The sequence below is a fragment of the Oncorhynchus gorbuscha genome, linkage group LG10 (genome assembly GCF_021184085.1).
Source record: "Oncorhynchus gorbuscha isolate QuinsamMale2020 ecotype Even-year linkage group LG10, OgorEven_v1.0, whole genome shotgun sequence".
NCBI lineage: Eukaryota > Metazoa > Chordata > Actinopteri > Salmoniformes > Salmonidae > Oncorhynchus > Oncorhynchus gorbuscha.
Window position 1 is genome coordinate 29,367,786 of NC_060182.1, and position 14,868 is coordinate 29,382,653.

At 43.6% G+C, this 14,868-nt stretch overlaps 1 long non-coding RNA gene across 2 annotated transcripts; it reads right to left on the reverse strand.

The window, feature by feature from the left end:
* Window positions 1-1,503: 1,503 nt before the first annotated feature.
* LOC124045082 lies at window positions 1,504-7,386 on the reverse strand. Of its 2 annotated transcripts, XR_006840778.1 has the most exons (5): window positions 7,295-7,386; window positions 6,617-6,692; window positions 6,176-6,243; window positions 5,782-5,920; window positions 1,504-1,591 (listed from the first exon to the last, which is right to left on the reverse strand). It is a non-coding gene; the product is annotated as an uncharacterized LOC124045082 (long non-coding RNA). The 2 variants fall into 2 exon arrangements; XR_006840779.1 differs by lacking the exon at window positions 5,782-5,920 and having other exon boundaries at window positions 1,514-1,591.
* Between the last annotated feature and the right edge of the window lie 7,482 nt (window positions 7,387-14,868).

The window sequence follows — 14,868 nt, forward strand, 5'->3', positions numbered from 1 at the left end:
TAGTATTTACTGCAAGTCAAGTTGCTAGCTAGAAAGTTAGCATAAACTAGTGCTAACTGGGCTAGTCATTGTCTAAATGACTGGTAGATACACATAACCATGAAGGGGTAACTAGCCCCTATGGTCCAGTTACCCCCCTAGTAAGGGGGGGAAGGGGGTAACCACAATTTGTACTATATTATAATAGAATTTGTACTTTATTATATAATATATATTATATTATATTTGTACTATATTATAATAATTTAGTATACAGTATACTCATATATATTTGAGTATAATAATGTAGTAATATATTGCAATAATATTCAGTGTCCCTCCATCTGACAGACACAGAGGGAAGGGAAATGAATCCATCCCTCCCTAGTCAGGATGTCAACATAGAGCTGTGGCCCAAAACACTTAACATCTCCTTCCCGCATTTCCTCACCTACTGGTGTAGGGTGACTACATAGTTTGGTTTAAAGCCATTTGATTGCAACCTATCATGCCATTTCAGATTAGTGATTGTAAAGGAAAGGAGACAGGAGAGGAAGAAATGTATTTCATACTGTTGGGATGGTACTGTGGTCCATCCTAATTCCTGGCTCCTGGACAATCTAGGGTCCCCTTGTGTGAGAAGACTGGGGCAGGGACGATTGGGTGTGGGTTCACAGTTTCAAAGGAATCCTCCTCCTCCCTTTGCCCATGGCCTTGCTCCTACCCCCCCCACCCACCACGCCTGCTTCAGCTTAGCCACACTGCCAGGCTTCCCAGTACACAGGAGAAAGAGAAGAGAATGACCCACCACCGCCATGAGGAAATACTGAGTGTGTTCATGGGATTCTCTGCCTCAAACCCTATTACAGGGGCTTAGTCACTGGCTTACTAGTGCTCTTCCATGCCGTCTCTAGGAGGGGTGCGTCACTTGAGTGGGTTGAGTCAATGACGTGATCTTCCTGTCGTGTGCCGTGGGGGAGATCTTTGTGGGCTATACTCGGCCTTGTCTCAGGATGGTAAGTTGGTGGTTGAAGATATCCCTCTAGTGGTGTGGGGGCGGTGCCAATAAACATATAATTTTACCCATTGGTCAACATATGCATGTTTGATTGGACACAAAGGACATCTGAAAGAACATGAAGGTGCCTGTGCTGGCAGAGGTTAGGAGGAAGGGAAAGGACAACAGAAACGTTCAGTGAAAGAGTGTTAACAGATTAAATGCAGTCATGCATGCATGTTACTTGAGCACATACTGATCATTCACATGCACTCATTAGTTTTGCATTTTGAAAGCATTGCTGGCCTTTCCAGTTTTTATGAACTCCCGAAAATGCAAACACATTATTTACTACACTCCAAATTGACATAAGTCACCATTTCAATGCACATCTTGGTATGAGACAGGAACACCGCTCTATATTTGACCAACAGGTAGCATGGGCCCATTCCATGGGTCTAACACTAGCCCAGGCTTTTGGGTGGAAGAGCAGGGGGGGGGGGTAAATGGGTGTATGAATGGCTTACCTTGTGCCTGCTGGGCTCACTGCGATACCACAGTCCTCCGTGAGTTCTGTTTACAGCCCTCTCTGCCCATGAGGTGAGCCTTCCAGGCCTGGAGGACAAAGGGCAAGTCAGTCTGCTGTTGACCTGCGAGTCCCCTGACTCTCTCCCTCTATCCCTCCCCTGTGCAGCAGCACTGTGGGCCGGTGTCAGACCCCTAATGGCCGACTTGGCTTCAACACTGGGGCTTTTCATCTGGCACACCAGGCGAGGGCCTGGGCTGCAGAGGTTAAACTGCTACTGAGAGTTTTCCTTGCCGAAAGTAAGAAGAAGTGTGTGAGAGGTGAGGGAGAATGAATGGGGCAGAGCTGCTCGAGAGCTTCAGTGCTTCTTAAAAAATGTGTGAGGAGGACACTGTCCTTGTGTGAAGAGAGTCATCGTCGATGAAAGACACAGTTTCAATCTTTGCTTGACTGTCTGATACACATGACAACAGTAGATGGATGTCACCAAACAAGTTCCAAATGTTATATAGAGAAGAGTCGCTCACTGTCAAATTTCCCCAAAAAGGAGGCTTAGTGTTGAACATGCATTGAGCATGCAGCTCAAATGTTCTATTCAAATATTCTTTATTAAACAGCATCTTTCTTACTATTTACACGTTTTTTGTTTTATGTCCATATGCACTTGACAATCTACTGCCTACCTATTTGAAAACCATGAGTGGCGCAGCAGTCTAAGGCACTGCATCTCAGTGCTAGAGGCGTCACTGTAGACCCTGGTTCGATTCCAAACTGCATCACAACCGGCCGTGATTGGGAGTCCCATAGGGCGGTGCACAATTGGCTCAGCATCGTCCGGGTTAGGGTTTGGCTGGGGTAGGCCATCATTGTAAATAATAATTTGTTCATAACTGACTTGCCTCGTTAAATACAATTTTAATAAAGAAATCAAATATGGTCATTCATAGCCAAACCATATCGAACATGGGAAATACTACACTCTCAAATGAATGATTTACTACTATTTTAAAGTTGCTGTTTTTATAGGTCTTTCTACTACAGCAGGGACACATGATTACTTCAATCTGAAAAATGCCCTTTGAATGTGAAATATGTATGCTAACATGTCGGCCATGCTTTGGGCTATTTCAGCAGCTGAAGGTGTTTATTTTGCCCCTTGAACACGAAGGCATTTCATTACTTGAGTGGACAGGCAATGTGGCAGTATCAGACGGAGGGATTGAGTACGGAAGGAGGCGCTTGGCCATAACACCAAGCTGCATGATTGGCGAGGGAAAACAAAGGCAAAAAAACAGCAGAGAAGAAAACCAAAAGGCGACACCGCGATCACCGTTTTCACGGGATAACAGTCAAGTGCATCCAAAATCCATCTTGACCTTTCCAATCACAGGGAAGTGAATGGGCTGAACGGATTAGTTCGGACTGCGTGACCCTTACAGAAAAAACACATGATACCACATGATTTCAAATTTAACATATGAAATCATGTTTTTAGAACTCTTCACAGTAATCACGTTTTTAGATGTGTAGTTTCATGCTGCTTTACATATTGACACGTTATCACATTAACTTCACGTGATCACATGAAAATGTGTTTTTGGAACCCTTCATAGTAATCACATGTTTTCAGATCTGTAGTTTCATGTTCTTTATATGTTGTCACATCTTATCACATTAACTTCACATTTTTGAAACACTTCACATGGGATCATGTGTTTTTGTCTGTACAGGGACTCCAGTGTCCATATTTTCTAAATGCTGTTATTGATATTTAATACTCTCACGGTCACTTTACCATGTGGGAGAATTTGGAAAATGGATAGGGTTGTGGAGGTTGTCACATTTAAGACATTAAATACACAGGCCATTATAAGTACATATGACATTTTAAGTTCACATCTATGTCAAATGGCCATCTCTTTAATAAAACTTAATTTTTTTATCCCTCCATAATAAATCAGAATGCAAAAGAGTTGTCACATTTTCTTTTGCTTTGGATTAATAAAATTGCTCTTTTGACCCGATGGCTTTGGAGTCCGGCGTGACAGACAATGGTTTCCACACAGCTGTTTGGTCCTCAAGCCTAAAACATTAGCAGCACTCGGAGTGGTGGGAGATCGACAGGCAGCCCAATAACAGAGGCAGGAAAAGAAAAAGGCAAGGTAAAACTAGGTTTGTGCCAGTGGTTGTGAATGTCCTTAGATTTTCTAAACCACCTTTATGTCTATCTACATACTTAGCATTTTAGCCTACTGCCTCATTCACCTTAGGCCTTTTTTTCTCACCTCAAATGGAGATGCAGACAAAACTAAACGCCACATGCAGCGTTTACCGTGAATGTGGTCTCGGCGAATGCCTTTAAAAGGTGCATAGCCGACAAAGCACGGTCGGATTGAATCCCGGCCAAAAACAACATGCCTTACTGGAAATTGCTAAATATTAAGAAAACTGATACCAAGTGATCATTTTAATACAATTGAATGTAATGCTGGCATATTTCTTGATGTGACGAGAAGTACTGTAAATCATTTCATATCTTACATGCAGTTAGTCTAACAGTGACTTGCTCCAGTGAAAAGGACCAAGGCCGAGTGCAACAGAATCTCAGCTCCTGTCCGGGCATGAAGTTGTTGTGACACAACGGACAATGGTTAAAGCCTTTGCCCGAGACAGGGGCTGAAAGAAAAGAGAAACATGCATTGCCCAGCACAGAACCCCAAAATGCCCACAGAAAATGACAGATGAAATCCCTGTAAGCGCTTAATCTGAAACATGGCAACGTGGCATGGTGTACAACGGAGAAGTAAAGATATACACTATATATACAAATGTATGTGTACACCACTTCAAATTAGTGGATTAGTGGCCCATTTGCTCCAGTGAAGGGAAATCTTAACGCTACAGCATACAATGACGATTCTGTGCTTCAAACTTTGTGGCAACAGTTTGGGGAAGGCCCTTTCCTGTTTCAGCATGACAATGCCCCCGTGCACAAAGTGAGGTTTATACAAAAATGGTTTGTCGAGATGGGTGTGGAAGAACTTGACTGGCCTGCACAGAGCCCTAACCTCAACCCTATTGAACGCCTTTGGGATGAATTAGAACGCCAACTGTGAACCAGGTCTAATCACTGACCTCACTAATGCTCTTGTGGCTGAATGGAAGCAAGTCCCTGCAGCAATGTTCCAACATCGAGTGAAAGCCTTCCCAGAAGAGTGGAGGCTGTTGTAGCAGCATAGGGGGGACCAACTCCATATTAATGCCCATGATTTTGGAATGAGATGTACGACGAGCAGGTGTTCACATACTTTTAGTCATTTAGTATATGTTGAATGTCTCTGTAGTTGGCCTGGCAAAACAAACATGTTCAGAGTTGATTTCCTAGTTGATGTTGTGGTTTCTATTTATTATAACATTACCATGGTATTGTTTTATACGTTCCCATTCGCTCTCAAACCAAAAGGATGTTTGTCTATACATATTATTCAGCACTATTCAAGCTGTAGATTCAAACGATTGGACACATAGGTTGAATTCCACAATATCACCTCCGTGGAGTGATGTTACATCTCAGTGAGAATGTTTCCTTTCTACCAGTCATTTACACAGTACTGTTTTAATGAGCTTACTTGACACCCCAACTGGCTTCACTGTTAAGAGCCCTTGAGGGTTAATAGGCAGACATGAATGAAAGAATAACAAAAGCGTACAAGAGTCAAGCACAACAGACTCAATATCTTTGGCTGTGAGAATACACTTGTTTACAAAGACTAAAAGAAGGGAAGGGATTCTGGCAAGCATGGACTAATGCTGAATCAAGGGTTTGGCAGGGTTAGCTGTTGGCAAGGTTAGCAGTTAGCAGGGTTAGCTGTTGGCAAGGTTAGCAGTTAGCAGGGTTAGCATAGTTAGCAGGGCACAGCTTTTTGCTTACCTTTTGTTTGTTTGAAAATGTACTTTGTACTTTGATTTCTTTGAAAAATGTTTTTCAGTTGACAGTTATATCCCCCCGCCCCCTTTGAGCCTGAAGGCTAAAGCTGACCCCTTTTTTCCCCTCCCCACCCACTCAGACTCATTACTGGTTCGATTCCAGGCTGTATCATAACCAGCCGTGATCGGAAGGGGAGGGTTTGGCCGGGGTAGGTCATCATTGTAAATAAGAATTTGTTTTTAACTGACTTGTCTAGTTAAATAAAGCTGTTAGCAGGGTTAGGATCTAGCAGGTTTTGCTATTAGCATAGTTAGCCGTTAGCATAGTTAGACGGTGCTAGAGGAGACTCACTGTTGCAGACAGGGCTCTGGGTGTGGCGGGTGAGCTTGTCCGTGAGCACGGCCTCTGAGCACCGGGGGCACTGGCTGAACCCAGCCCTGTTCTCACACTCCCCCAACAGGTGCTCTGTGAGGCTGATTATCTCAACCACCTGAGACACACAACATCCTCCACAAATAAACACTTCAGCCGCCAAAACAAGGACACACAAAACCACACGTCAATGTGTCTACACTACACAGTCATATCCTCACTCCACCCAAAGCTCCTCCTGGTTCCCCATCATCCTCATGGCATTTCATCAATCATGGGACATTTTGTCATTTCATAGATAGAAGTTACTTGCAAGTGGCCTTGGAAGTTACCTATTTAAATCCAGCTTGGAGCCATGCTGGCATTTGCCTACCTGTCTACATTGGTCACAGCGGCGCAGCAATAGTGCAGGTCCAGTCCATCTTCAGTGAAGGACGCATCCTTATCACCACAGATTATACAGAGACAAACACATTTAGAATACACATAGGCTGAAACGCATTAAGAAAACATACACACTAACTGAAACACAATGAGAATATACACACACATGCTGAAACTATAATATACACAGGTTGATACCAATTCAGAATATACACACGCTGAAACATATTGAGAATGTACACATGCTGAAACACATTATGAATGTATACAGGCTGAAACATACAGAATATACGCAGGCATTCTACAGAAAGGCATTCTATGTTCCCCATTAGGTGTTTTGCATTATTAGATGCATTAGGCAATTTAAACAGAATTTCAGTCAGCTTCATAGCTTGAAAGCTTTCAGATGTTGCTGTGCATCAACACTCACTTGTCGAAGTGGTTGACAACTGAAGACTGGTCATCTCCTGCATCTGCCAGGTTGTTTTGGGGAGCCTTTTTGACACCTGCAAAGCAACAGGGACACATTTCTCAGCTGTCACTACAAATGTAAAGGGACAGTGTTCTGTAGTCCCTAAAAGAATGCCTCACATAGTGGTGCAACCAGCATTCTACCATAAGAACAAAGAATGTGATCCACAATGGGTTTTGGCCAAAATGAAACCTAGTTCGTGTACGTTTGAACAGTGGTTGAGGATAGGGTTCTTTCAACCTCCATACAGACCTATTTTTATAGCTTTTACAGCCTCCTTTTCCTGTCCTTTGGTGTTTCTATTCTCCTTTATGCAACCCCCCCCCCTGCAAATTCAACTTTTTGCAGAAATACAGTACATACGGTCTAAAACGTTTTGTAACACCATATAACTGTGCTTATATCCCAATGAATTTTACCAAGCAATGGTACATATGATGAATTGTCTTTTGAAAATATTCAATCAATACCATGGAGTCTATTATGTGTGTGATTATACAGTGGTCTATGCAATGGAAATCCAGTACAGTGGAATATGGGGAGTGGAATGAGGGCACAACAAGGAGGAGTGACACAGACACGCTGGCCTGTTGAAGGAAATTAGGTCATAGGTGCAGTGATGACAGCTCCACCTACACTGATCTCCTTCAAGGCAGCCAGCTGCTCCTGAAGACTGCGGATCTCCTCTTTCTTCTCCTCCTGCTGTGCGCCTCCCTTCTTTGACTTCTGAAACAAAATGAAAGAAGCATATTGAAACACTTAATGCCACGGTATACGTCCGTCCGTCCTTCTCTAACAGCCCAGTCATGTCTGGGAGCCTTGCAGATTGTCATCATTGCAGTGGAGTCTATGTGTCCTTAACTCACCCAGTGAGACATGGCCAGACGTTACTCAGTGGAACATTACTTAATAGCAGCACGGTCGTTACTTAATGGGCCTGGGATACCCTGCTCTCTAATGAGGTAAGGGAACACAAGCGACAGAAAAGAAACAGCTCGTCACCCATCCCTCAACAACTGAGCATGTCCAACGTTACGTCATGACTCAAACAGACGGGCCTCGCCTTGGATTCTACCGGCTGCCTGTCGATCCTGGCGAAGCCATCAGAGATGTTCTCGTGGAGGATGTTCTTGCGCGTGTAGTTGGCCAGGAGGTAGTAGGGGATGGCGTTCTTGTGCAGGCGGTAAATGGCCAGGACGATGCGCACGGCCATCTCTCTCACCTCCGTCGAGCTGTGCTTCAGTGCACCTGTACAGAACTGACAGAGAGGCAGAGAGAGAACAAGAGCCTTTAGAGACCTGAACCTGAAACAAAAAGACTAAGGGCTGGTTTACCAGACACAGATTACTTCTAATACTGGACAAAAAAAAATCATGCTCAATGGAGAATCTTTATTTGTGTCTGGGAAACCGCCTTTAACAGCCTTAACAGAATTTTTTAAACAATTTTTCAATTTTTAAAAACGAGGATAGCTTGCTAAAAAAACTAACACACTGAGTTTAGCATGATGCACCTCTCTACACAGAGGATGAAATACGAAAGGAGGTTGCATGGCAGAAAGAGGGTAGCGTATTAGCACCCGAAAAAGCCTGCATATGTGATTGTTTAAACCAAAAGTATTATATTACTGTAGTCTGATGAGATTGATAGCCCAATAGTCATCATAGCATATCTGCTAGAGAGCATTTACCTCAAAAGGTAAACTGTGTACAAAGGGCACCTCTCCTCTCCCTGAGTCAATGGGCTGGGGACAGGCATCCATTATTCTCTGTTGTCTCTCTCTGCTTCTCATTTTAATTACAGGAAATTCAATCACCTCTTTGCTCCGGCTCCCGGCCCATCTCCCAGGTAACAGGAGGGGAAAGGGAGAAATGTATCAGTCCTCGGACCAAGGGGGGCTAACCCGGCTAGCCCTGCACTGAGCCAAGAGAGCCAAGAGCAAGCTAGGTGCAGGCTCATTATACTCACAAAAGAGAATGGGGAAATGGTAGGCTCAACTCCCATTGAGGACCATTGTTTGAATTGCAGTCAAAATCAGGGCTCATGTCATGGTGGTCAATGATGGAGGCATTAAACTAGGAAATCATGCTATAGGTTATCTTAAACAAATATGACTTGAGTCAGACGACAACAGATGCACAATCCAGACCTCTTTAGGTTTGTTCCTACTAGTTATAGACTATTGTTATAGATTCTACACTAGTCCCAAGCTGCCTTGCAATACCTGTCATAGTCTTTGTTCGATGTAAGAGGGAGCCCAATGAGGAAGGTGTGAAACTAAAGCACTGCGTCTCAGTTGCATAATACACCATTGTTCATTGAGACGACATAGGCCTGAGGATGGATATGAAGCCTTCACCTCACAATAGCAATCAGGTGTGTTGACCAAACCGGAAAACTGGGTCTGGGAATTCCCTTTTTTGACCGAAACACAGATTCTGATCCAACACCTCACTGACTGAACACACGGGGCCCATACTTCCCAGGTGGCAGTGATTACTGTAACAAGTTTCTCATCAGTCTATCAAAGATCTTAAACTTGTGGATGTGATAGAACACTTTTTCAGTAGAGTGTCCTTAACAGAAGTCAAACAGCATGATCTGCTATTCAAAGTTACCAAAATGCGGCAACAATTTCAACTGGATGTTTAGATTACAGTGTCGTGAGCCTGGCTCCTGGTACTTTATGCCGTTTGCGGCAAGTTCGAATCCCAGGAGAGATCCCGGGGGGAATTACATTTATTTTGGCAGTGTGTTCCAAAGCGAATTGCATCCAAAACCTTAAATGAAGATTACAAACACTATATGTTTAAATGAAGAGCTTCTTGGAGTCCCTCTTTCAGAACAACACATAGGCTACTGCTACAGGAGTGTAACGTTAGAGCTGCCGGAGCGATGCGCTGTCACTTCTCAGAATGTTGCTTTATTTATTCAGTTCACCTTTATTTAACCAGGTAGGCAAGTCGAGAACAAGTTCTCATTTACAATTGCCACCTGGCCAAGATAAAGCAAAGCAGTTCGACACACACAACACGGCGTTACACATGGAGTAAAAAACATACAGTCAATAATACAGTAGAAAAAATAAGTCTATATACGATGTGAGCAAATGAGGTGAGATAAAGGGAGGTAAAGGCAAAAAAGGGTCATGGTGGCAAAGTAAATACAATATAGCAAGTAAAACACTGGAATGGTAGATTTGCAGTGGAAGAATGTGCAATGTAGAAATACAAATAATGGGGTGCAAAGGAGCTAAATAAATAAATACAGTAGGGGAAGAGGTAGTGGTTTGGGCTAAATTATAGATGGGCTATGTACAGCTGCTCTGACAGCTAGTGCTTAAAGCTAGTGAGGGAGATAAGAGTTTCCAGTTTCAGAGATTGTTGTAGTTCGTTCCAGTAATTGTCAGCAGAGAACTGGAAGGAGAGGCGGCCAAAGGAATAATTGTTTTTGGGGGTGACCAAAGAGATATACCTGCTGGAGCGCGTGCTACAGGTGGGTGCTGCTATGGTGAGCAACGAGCTGAGATATGGGGAGACTTTACCTAGCAGGGTCTTGTAGATGACCTGGAGCCAGTGGGTTTGGCGACGAGTATGAAGCGAGGGCCAGCCAACGAGAGCGTACAGGTAGCAGTGGTGGGTAGTATTTGGGGCTTTGGTGACAAAACGAATGGCACTGTGATAGACTGCATCCAATTTGTTGAGTAGGGTATTGGAGGCTATTTTGTAAATGACAACGCTAAAGTCGAGGATCGGTAGGATGGTCAGTTTTACAAGGGTATGTTTGGCAGCATGGGTGAAGGATGCTTTGTTGCGAAATAGGAAGCCAATTCTAGATGTAACTTTGGATTGGAGATGTTTGATGCGAGTCTTGAAGGAGAGTTTACACTCTAACCAGACACCTAGGTATTTGTAGTCCACATATTCTAAGTCAGAGCCGTCCAGAGTAGTGATGCTGGACGGGCGGGCAGGTGCAGGCAGTGATCGGTTGAAGAGCATGTATTTAAGAGCAGTTGGAGGCCACGGAAGGAGAGTTGTATGGCAGTGAAGCTCGTCTGGAGGGTGTCCAAAAAAGGGTCAGAAGTATACAGAATGGTGTCGTCTGCGTAGAGGTGGATCAGAGAATCACCAGCAGCAAGACCGACATCATTGATGTATACAGAGAAGAGAGTTGGCCCAAGATTTGAACCCTGTGGCACCCCCACAGAGACTGCCAGAGGCCAGGACAACAGGCCCTCTGATTTGACACACTGAACTCTATCAGAGAAGTAGTTGAGTTGGTGAACCAGGAAAGGCAATCATTTGAGAAACCAAGGCTATCGAGTCTGCCGATGAGGATGTGGTGACAGAGTCGAAAGCCTTGGCCAGGTCAATGAATACGGCTGCACAGTATTGTTTCTGATCAATGGCGGTTAAGATATTGTTTAGGACCTTGAGCGTGGCTGAGGTGCACTCATGACCAGCTCTGAAACCAGATTGCATAGCGGAGAAGGTGCGGATGGGATTCGAAGTGGTTGGTAATCTGTTGTTGATTTGGCTTTCGAAGACCTTAGAATGGCAGGGTAGGATAGATATAGGTTGGTAGCAGTTTGTGTCAAGAGTGTCCCCCCTTTGAAGAAGGGGATGACCGCAGCTGCTTTCCAATCTTTGGGAATCTCAGACAACACGAAAGAGAGGTTGAACAGGCTAGTAATAGGGGTTGCAACAATTTCGACAGATCATTTTTTAGAAAGAAATGGTCCAGATTGTCTAGCCCGGCTGATTTGTGGTGACAGAGTTTCCTATCCTCAGTGCAGTGGGCAGCTGGGAGGATGTGTTCTTATTCTCCATACACTTTACAGTGTCCCAGAACTGCCTGTGTATACTAGTTTCTAACTTCCCTGAAAGGTTGCATATCACAGGGGCTGTTCGATGCTAATGCAGAACGCCATAGGTTGTTTTTGTGTTGGTTAAGGGCAGTCAGGTCTGGAGAGAACCAAGGGCTATATCTGTTCCTTGTTCTACATTTCTTGAATGGGGCATGCTTATTTAAGATGGTGAGGAAGGCATTTAAAAAAAAAATAACCATGCATCCTCTACAGACTGGATTAGGTCAATATCCTTCCAGGATACCCGGGCCAGGTCGATTAGAAAGGCCTGCTCGCTGAAGTGTTTCAGGGACCGTTTGACAGTGATGAGTGGAGGTCGCTTGACCGCTGACCCATTACGGATGCAGGCAATGAGGCAGTGATCGCTGAGATATTGGTTGAAAACAGCAGAGGTGTATTTAGAGGGCAAGTTGGTTCGGATGATATCTATGAGGGTGCCAGTGTTTACGACTTTGGGGTGGTACCTGGTAGCTTCATTGATAATTTGTGTGAGATTGAGGGCATCAAGCTTAGATTGTAGGATGGCTGGGGTGTTAAGCATGTTCCAGTTTAGGTCACCTAGCAGCACGAGCTCTGAAGATAATAATAATATAATATATGCTATTTAGCAGACGCTTTTATCCAAAGCGACTTACAGACAAGTGTGCATACATTCTATGTATGGGTGGTCCCGGGGATCGAACCCACTACCCTGGCAATCAGTTCACATATGGTGTCCAGAGCACAGCTGGGGGCAGAGGGTGGTCTATAGTAGGCGGCAACTGTGAGAGACTTGTTTTTAGAGAGTTGGATTTTTTAAAGTAGAAGTTAAAATTCTTTGGGGACAGACCTGGATAGTAGGACAGAACTCTGCAGGCTATCTCTGCAGTAGATTGCAACTCCGCCCCCTTTGGGCATTCCATCTTGTCTGAAAATGTTGTAGTTATGGATGGAGATTTCAGAGTTTTTGGTGGTCTTCCTAAGCCAGGATTCAGACACGGCTAGGACATCCGGGTTGGCAGAGTGTGCTAAAGCAGTGAATAAAACAAACTTAGGGAGGAGGCTTAACATGCATGAAACCAAGGCTATTATGGTTACAGAAGTCATCAAAAGACAGCGCCTGGAGAATAGGAGTGGAGCTAGGTACTGCAGGGCCTGGATTCACCTCTACATCACCAGAGGAACAGAGGAGGAGTAGGATAAGGGTACGGCTAAAAGCTATAAGAATTGGTCGTCTAGGACGTCCGGAAAAGAGAGTAAAAGGAGGTTTCTGGGGGCGATAAAATAGCTTCAAGGTATAATGTACAGACAAAGGTATGGTGGGATGTGAATACAGTGAAGGTAAACCTAGGCATTGAGTGATGATGAGAGAGATATTGTCTCTAGAAACATAATTGAAACCAGGTGATGTCATCGCATGTGTGGGTGGTGGAACTGAGAGGTTGGATAAGGTATAATGAGCAGGGCTAGAGGCTCTACAGTGAAATAAGCTAATAAACACTAACCAGAACAGCAATGGATAAGGCATATTGACATTAAGGAGAGGTATATTGATATTAAGGAGAGGCATGCTTAGCCGAGTGATCATAAGGGTCCAGTGAGTAGTGAGGTTGGTTGAATCAACAACAAGTGGGACACAATCATGAAGTGGAACGACATTTATTTGATATTTCAAACTTTTTTAACAAATCAAAAACTGAAAAATTGGGCGTGCAAAATTATTCAGCCCCCTTAAGTTAATACTTTGTAGCGCCACCTTTTGCTACCATTCCATTGTAGATTTTGCTCTATGTTTTGGATCATTGTCTTGTTGGAAGACAAATCTCCGTCCCAGTCTCAGGTCTTTTGCAGACTCCATCAGGTTTTCTTCCAGAATGGTCCTGTATTTGGCTCCATCCATCTTCCCATTAATTTGAACCATCTTCCCTGTCCCTGCTGAAGAAAAGCAGGCCCAAACCATGATGCTGTTTGACAGTGGGGATGTTGTGTTCAGGGTGATGAGCTGTGTTGCTTTTACGCCAAACATAACGTTTTGCATTGTTGCCAAAAAGTTCAATTTTGGTTTCATCTGACCAGAGCACCTTCTTTAACATGTTTGGTGTGTCTCCCAGGTGGCTTGTGGCAAAACTTTAAACAACACATTTTATGGATATCTTTAAGAAATGGCTTTCTTCTTGCCACTCTTCCATAAAGGCCAGATTTGTGCAATATACGACTGATTGTTGTCCTATGGACAGAGTCTCCCACCTCAGCTGTAGATCTCTGCAGTTCATCCAGAGTGATCATGGGCCTCTTGGCTGCATCTCTGATCAGTCTTCTCCTTGTATGAGCTGAAAATTTAGAGGGACGGCCAGGTCTTGGTAGATTTGCAGTGGACTGATACTCCTTCCATTTCAATATTATCGTTTGCACAGTGCTTTGGATGTTTAAAGCTTGGGAAATATTTTTGTATCCAAATCCGGCTTTAAACTTCTTCACAACAGTATCTCGGACCTGCCCGGTGTGTTCCTTGTTCTTCATGATGCTCTCTGCGCTTTTAACGGACCTCTGAGACTATCACAGTGCAGGTGCATTTATACAGAGACTTGATTACACACAGGTGGATTGTATTTATCATCATTAGTCATTTAGGTCAACATTGGATCATTCAGAGATCCTCACTGAACTTCTGGAGAGAGTTTGCTGCACTGAAAGTAAAGGGGCTGAATAATTTTGCACGCCCAATTTTTCAGTTTTTGATTTGTTAAAAAAGTTTGAAATATCCAATAAATGTCGTTCCACTTCATGATTGTGTCCTACTTGTTGTTGATTCTTCACAAAAAAATACAGTTTTATATCTTTATGTTTGAAGCCTGAAATGTGGCAAAAGGTCGCAAAGTTCAAGGGGGCCGAATACTTTCGCAAGGCACTGCATTTGACAAAGGCCCTTGGTCTTGTTTAAATTTTTTCACTCTGCATGAAAAACTTTGTGTAGATGTACTTGATCTTTTTCCGTAAAAGCACATGGATGTGAGCTTTCGTCAAATGTGAAAACATTTTGAATTTTGTCTAACGTTAGTAGCCTAGTCAAGGATGCATCACACAACCTATTGGTACCTGTGACAGACCAAGTGGAACAAAAGTAAACCTTGAGTTTGGAGGTTTATCAAATCCCTCTGGTGGCCGATTTGACTTATTTTAAGAAATCCATTGGTTTGTGGAAAAAAAGTAACATCTTTGATGAAGAAGTTGTTATAGGAAATAATCACTGCCAGCTAGTGATGTTAGCATAGGGCTAACATGTGCCAGGTTATGTGATGGGACCAGCTACAATGTAGCATTCTATCACGTGACACTACGTCAAATAATTTGAATTGGATTTAAA